This window comes from Megalopta genalis, unplaced genomic scaffold (assembly GCF_051020955.1).
Source record: "Megalopta genalis isolate 19385.01 unplaced genomic scaffold, iyMegGena1_principal scaffold0223, whole genome shotgun sequence".
Classification (NCBI taxonomy): domain Eukaryota; kingdom Metazoa; phylum Arthropoda; class Insecta; order Hymenoptera; family Halictidae; genus Megalopta; species Megalopta genalis.
This window is the reverse complement of record NW_027476292.1, coordinates 157,501-165,000: the sequence shown is the minus strand read 5'-3', so window position 1 is coordinate 165,000 and position 7,500 is coordinate 157,501. Positions and strand designations below refer to the sequence as shown.

The window sequence follows — 7,500 nt, the reverse complement described above, 5'->3', positions numbered from 1 at the left end:
AGTTATTCAGAGTCACCAAAGCAAACGATGGACGAGTGTAAACACCCGCCACCGATTGGTTTTGATCTAATAAAAGCGTTCCTACCATCTCTGGTCGGAACTCTGTTTTGCATGTATTAGCTCTAGAATTACCACAGTTATCCAAGTAAATTTTAGTACGATCTAAGAAACCATAACTGATTTAATGAGCCATTCGCGGTTTCACCTTAATACGGCATGTACTGAGACATGCATGGCTTAATCTTTGAGACAAGCATATGACTACTGGCAGGATCAACCAGGGAACTATACAATATGTATATATAAAATGGACAAAATTTAAATCCTTTTCCATCGTCGCCTGTTTCATATATATATGTCAGGTCGACACACCATTTTTCTCTTTCAAATATGTACAAGTTTTGCCACATTCCGCGCTTGTAACATATCTTCTTTAACGCTCAATTTCTTTCATTTTTCTACCATACAGATATTACCGTACGCCCAAAAACGTACGTATTATATTTTTGTTCTATCATAAAATCACATTTTTCTACGTACGCCAGCTTCGTACGTTTCTATCTTTGCCTTCATAAAATCACAAGATAATTTTATCTTCAAGAGTCTCGCTATTAACATCTTGTAAGATAAATGTACGTCCCAGCTAAAACGTACAAATACTTCAAGTTAAGTAATAATATATCATCGCTATTGACAAATTTTTAAGATCCAAGACACAGTTCTCTCTATATGTTTTAATATTTTTTATGTACTCAAATATATTCAAAGGAAAAAGTACATGGGTGATGCCATAGTCGTGGAAGCGCGTACGCTCACGCTGATCTTCTGACCGCCGGAAGCACGAAACCTCTGATCTGGGCAAAATCGGCAAGCCGAGGAAGAACGGACAGGACACATGCTGGACTGGCGAGAAAGCGTGTTCTTCCGCTCGCGCTAGGCATTTCGATTTCTGACACCTCTTGATTTAAAAAATCAGTTTTTTGATAGTTTTCTCTCTCCACTGGGCTATTCATTTTAGCCACAGTTTTCAATTGGTACGATTTGCTTCCAAATCTTACAGATGCATTTTAAAAAATTTTTCCATCGCTCGGACAGAAGAGTCGATTGCTCAGTGAGTACGAGTATACATACAAAGTGCATACGGGTAACCAACCCCGTAGGGCTTGCCACATATGGGCCATTCGGTCAAAGACACCGACCCGTGGCCACGCTGTGTGGAGAAAAGTCCGTAACGTAAACGGCACGAAACAGTCAGGACCGAAGCCCCGAAGGAGCTCTGAGACAGCTTCTCGACCGAGATCGTAGAATTGGCCCAAAACCCGCTCTGCTCCGTCCGCCTCGCACGGACCGTGTATCTCTTATAGATACCGAACGGCCGGCAAGGACGCCGGCGCCGCCGGCCGAATAGCACGCGCGCTTATGAGTGTAAACCGCCGCGGCAACAGACCGCCCGGCCGTGCTGTTGTAACATAGCGCGTGAACGAACGAAAAAAATTTTTATAGTAAACATTAAAATAAATTACACTACCGTAAACTAGACAAAAAATTACACATTTTTTCCCAATATGAAAATTTTCACAAACTTTTTAAAGTCCCATCGCATCGAGTAAACTTTTTTAATAACGCGTCCGCACGATTCTAAATGCTTAATCCATATGTGAAATCGTTCACTGATCACGAATATCGTATTTAAAAAAATTACAAAAATTTATTTTTCAAAATAATCAAAAAAAACCGAAAAATCACAAGAGTAAAGTACCATTATTTTAAACAACATGTCGTTCTAAATGCTTAATCCCTATGTAAAAAAGTTATTTAAGCAAGAATATGTAATTGAAAAAAATTAGAAAAATTTATTTTAGCCGTAAATCGAAAATAATGGGGACACCGGAGCTGTTCGAAGCGCCGAGCGCGCCGCGTACGCCCGAATATTTTCAAAGTCCCAACGTACCGATCAAGAGTAAAGTACCATTTTCCTACATTAGATTTCGTTCTAAATGCTTAATCCCTATGTAAAAACGTTAGTTAAGCAAGAATATCGTATTTTTAAAAAAATCTAATGATAGGATTTTCCAGAAAATTGAAAAAACCGAAAAATGTCAAGAGTAAAGTGCCATTTTCTGACATTAGATTTCGTTCTAAATGCTTAATCCCTATGTAGAAACGTTAGTTAAGCAAGAATATCGTATTTTTAAAAAAATCTAATGATAGGATTTTTCAGAAGATTGAAAAAACCGTAAAATGTCAAGAGTAAAGTGCCCTTATTTTAAACAATGTATCGTTCTAAATGCTTAATCCCTATGTAAAAAAGTTATTTAAGCAGGAATATGTTATTGAAAAAAATTAGAAAAATTTATTTTAGCCGTAAATCGAAAATAATGGATCGAGCGAATCGGTCGATTGCGCCGAGACGCGCTATGATGCAACAGACGAGCGATTGGAACGCCCGAATATTTTCAAAGTCCCAACGTACCGATCAAGAGTAAAGTACCATTTTCCTACATTAGATTTCGTTCTAAATGCTTAATCCCTATGTAAAAACGTTAGTTAAGCAAGAATATCGTATTTTAAAAAAAATCTAATGATAGGATTTTCCAGAAAATTGAAAAAACCGAAAAATGTCAAGAGTAAAGTGCCATTTTCTGACATTAGATTTCGTTCTAAATGCTTAATCCCTATGTAGAAACGTTAGTTAAGCAAGAATATCGTATTTTTAAAAAAATCTAATGATAGGATTTTTCAGAAAATTGAAAAAACCGTAAAATGTCAAGAGTAAAGTGCCCTTATTTTAAACAATGTATCGTTCTAAATGCTTAATCCCTATGTAAAAAAGTTATTTAAGCAGGAATATGTTATTGAAAAAAATTAGAAAAATTTATTTTAGCCGTAAATCGAAAATAATGGATCGAGCGAATCGCTCGATTGCGCCGAGACGCGCTATGATGCAACAGACGAGCGATTGGAACGCCCGAATATTTTCAAAGTCCCAACGTACCGATCAAGAGTAAAGTACCATTTTCCTACATTAGATTTCGTTCTAAATGCTTAATCCCTATGTAGAAACGTTAGTTAAGCAAGAATATCGTATTTTTAAAAAAATCTAATGATAGGATTTTCCAGAAAATTGAAAAAACCGAAAAATGTCAAGAGTAAAGTGCCATTTTCTGACATTAGATTTCGTTCTAAATGCTTAATCCCTATGTAGAAACGTTAGTTAAGCAAGAATATCGTATTTTTAAAAAAATCTAATGATAGGATTTTTCAGAAGATTGAAAAAACCGTAAAATGTCAAGAGTAAAGTGCCCTTATTTTAAACAATGTATCGTTCTAAATGCTTAATCCCTATGTAAAAAAGTTATTTAAGCAGGAATATGTTATTGAAAAAAATTAGAAAAATTTATTTTAGCCGTAAATCGAAAATAATGGATCGAGCGAATCGCTCGATTGCGCCGAGACGCGCTATGATGCAACAGACGAGCGATTGGAACGCCCGAATATTTTCAAAGTCCCAACGTACCGATCAAGAGTAAAGTACCATTTTCCTACATTAGATTTCGTTCTAAATGCTTAATCCCTATGTAAAAACGTTAGTTAAGCAAGAATATCGTATTTTAAAAAAAATCTAATGATAGGATTTTCCAGAAAAATGAAAAAACCGAAAAATGTCAAGAGTAAAGTGCCATTTTCTGACATTAGATTTCGTTCTAAATGCTTAATCCCTATGTAGAAACGTTAGTTAAGCAAGAATATCGTATTTTTAAAAAAATCTAATGATAGGATTTTTCAGAAAATTGAAAAAACCGTAAAATGTCAAGAGTAAAGTGCCCTTATTTTAAACAATGTATCGTTCTAAATGCTTAATCCCTATGTAAAAAAGTTATTTAAGCAGGAATATGTTATTGAAAAAAATTAGAAAAATTTATTTTAGCCGTAAATCGAAAATAATGGATCGAGCGAATCGCTCGATTGCGCCGAGACGCGCTATGATGCAACAGACGAGCGATTGGAACGCCCGAATATTTTCAAAGTCCCAACGTACCGATCAAGAGTAAAGTACCATTTTCCTACATTAGATTTCGTTCTAAATGCTTAATCCCTATGTAAAAACGTTAGTTAAGCAAGAATATCGTATTTTTAAAAAAATCTAATGATAGGATTTTCCAGAAAATTGAAAAAACCGAAAAATGTCAAGAGTAAAGTGCCATTTTCTGACATTAGATTTCGTTCTAAATGCTTAATCCCTATGTAGAAACGTTAGTTAAGCAAGAATATCGTATTTTTAAAAAAATCTAATGATAGGATTTTTCAGAAGATTGAAAAAACCGTAAAATGTCAAGAGTAAAGTGCCCTTATTTTAAACAATGTATCGTTCTAAATGCTTAATCCCTATGTAAAAAAGTTATCTAAGCAAGAATATGTTATTGAAAAAAATTAGAAAAATTTATTTTAGCCGTAAATCGAAAAGAAGTCTGTTCGTTTCTCTGTCTCTCTCGCGCGATCGAACTATCGATGTTTCCCGACAAACTATTGGAAGTTTAATTAAACTTTATACATGAAATTACTCGTTTTGATCCCCGCTACACAGCCGTATACTTTTTATAATTTTGTGGAATCGGGAACCTTGAAATATTTAACATAACGCGGATCGACTGTCTCTGTCTCTTTCTAGATCGGAAGAATCGATGTTTCCCGGCAAACTATTGGGAGTTTAATTAAACTTTATACATGAAATTACTCGTTCTGATCCCCGCTACACAGCCGTATACTTTTTATAATTTTGTGGAATCGGGAACCTCGAAATATTTATCATAACGCGGATCGACTGTCTCTGTCTCTTTCTAGATCGGAAGAATCGATGTTTCCCGGCAAACTATTGGGAGTTTAATTAAACTTTATACATGAAATTACTCGTTTTGGTCCCCGCTACACAGCCGTATACTTTTTATAATTTTGTGGAATCGGGAACCTCGAAATATTTATCATAACCCGGATCGACTGTCTCTGTCTCTTTCTAGATCGGAAGAATCGATGTTTCCCGGCAAACTATTGGGAGTTTAATTAAACTTTATACACGAAATTACTCGTTTTGATCCCTGCTACACAGCCGTATACTTTTTATAATTTTGTGGAATCGGGAACCTTGAAATATTTAACATAACGCGGATCGACTGTCTCTGTCTCTTTCTAGATCGGAATAATCGATGTTTCCCGGCAAACTAATGGGATATTAATTAAACTTTATACATGAAATTACTCGTTTTGATCCCCGCTACACAGCCGTATACTTTTTATAATTTTGTGGAATCGGGAACCTTGAAATATTTAACATAACGCGGATCGACTGTCTCTGTCTCTTTCTAGATCGGAAGAATCGATGTTTCCCGGCAAACTATTGGGAGTTTAATTAAACTTTATACATGAAATTACTCGTTTTGGTCCCCGCTACACAGCCGTATACTTTTTATAATTTTGTGGAATCGGGAACCTCGAAATATTTATCATAACGCGGATCGACTGTCTCTGTCTCTTTCTAGATCGGAAGAATCGATGTTTCCCGGCAAACTATTGGGAGTTTAATTAAACTTTATACATGAAATTACTCGTTCTGATCCCCGCTACACAGCCGTATACTTTTTATAATTTTGTGGAATCGGGAACCTTGAAATATTTAACATAACGCGGATCGACTGTCTCTGTCTCTTTCTAGATCGGAAGAATCGATGTTTCCCGGCAAACTATTGGGAGTTTAATTAAACTTTATACATGAAATTACTCGTTCTGATCCCCGCTACACAGCCGTATACTTTTTATAATTTTGTGGAATCGGGAACCTCGAAATATTTATCATAACGCGGATCGACTGTCTCTGTCTCTTTCTAGATCGGAAGAATCGATGTTTCCCGGCAAACTATTGGGAGTTTAATTAAACTTTATACATGAAATTACTCGTTTTGGTCCCCGCTACACAGCCGTATACTTTTTATAATTTTGTGGAATCGGGAACCTCGAAATATTTATCATAACCCGGATCGACTGTCTCTGTCTCTTTCTAGATCGGAAGAATCGATGTTTCCCGGCAAACTATTGGGAGTTTAATTAAACTTTATACACGAAATTACTCGTTTTGATCCCTGCTACACAGCCGTATACTTTTTATAATTTTGTGGAATCGGGAACCTTGAAATATTTAACATAACGCGGATCGACTGTCTCTGTCTCTTTCTAGATCGGAATAATCGATGTTTCCCGGCAAACTAATGGGATATTAATTAAACTTTATACATGAAATTACTCGTTTTGATCCCCGCTACACAGCCGTATACTTTTTATAATTTTGTGGAATCGGGAACCTTGAAATATTTAACATAACGCGGATCGACTGTCTCTGTCTCTTTCTAGATCGGAAGAATCGATGTTTCCCGGCAAACTATTGGGAGTTTAATTAAACTTTATACATGAAATTACTCGTTTTGGTCCCCGCTACACAGCCGTATACTTTTTATAATTTTGTGGAATCGGGAACCTCGAAATATTTATCATAACGCGGATCGACTGTCTCTGTCTCTTTCTAGATCGGAAGAATCGATGTTTCCCGGCAAACTATTGGGAGTTTAATTAAACTTTATACATGAAATTACTCGTTCTGATCCCCGCTACACAGCCGTATACTTTTTATAATTTTGTGGAATCGGGAACCTTGAAATATTTAACATAACGCGGATCGACTGTCTCTGTCTCTTTCTAGATCGGAATAATCGATGTTTCCCGGCAAACTAATGGGATATTAATTAAACTTTATACACGAAATTACTCGTTTTGATCCCTGCTACACAGCCGTATACTTTTTATAATTTTGTGGAATCGGGAACCTTGAAATATTTAACATAACGCGGATCGACTGTCTCTGTCTCTTTCTAGATCGGAATAATCGATGTTTCCCGGCAAACTATTGGGAGATTAATTAAACTTTATACACGAAATTACTCGTTTTGATCCCCGCTACACAGCCGTATACTTTTTATAATTTTGTGGAATCGGTAACCTGGAGATATTTAACATAACGCGGATCGTCTATCTCTGTCTCTTTCTAGATCGGAATAATCGATGTTTCCCGGCATAGTAATGGGAGATTAATTAAACTTTATACACGAAATTACTCGTTTTGATCCCCGCTACACAGCCGTATACTTTTTATAATTTTGTGGAATCGGGAACCTTGAAATATTTAACATAACGCGGATCGACTGTCTCTGTCTCTTTCTAGATCGGAATAATCGATGTTTCCCGGCAAACTATTGGGAGTTTAATTAAACTTTATACATGAAATTACTCGTTTTGATCCCCGCTACACAGCCGTATACTTTTTATAATTTTGTGGAATCGGGAACCTTGAGATATTTAACATAACGCGGATCGACTGTCTCTGTCTCTTTCTAGATCGGAATAATCGATGTTTCCCGGCAAACTAATGGGAGTTTAATTAAACTTTATACACGAAAT

General features: G+C 36.1%; 1 non-coding gene across 1 annotated transcript in view; it reads right to left on the bottom strand.

Moving 5' to 3' along the window:
• LOC143262822 (small subunit ribosomal RNA) overlaps positions 1 to 284 on the bottom strand; it is a 1,921-nt gene extending 1,637 nt beyond the window's left edge. Inside the window, exon 1 of the ribosomal RNA XR_013036486.1 lies at positions 1 to 284. This exon is cut by the window's left edge and continues 1,637 nt beyond it. This is a non-coding gene — a ribosomal RNA (small subunit ribosomal RNA).
• Positions 285 to 7,500: the final 7,216 nt, after the last annotated feature.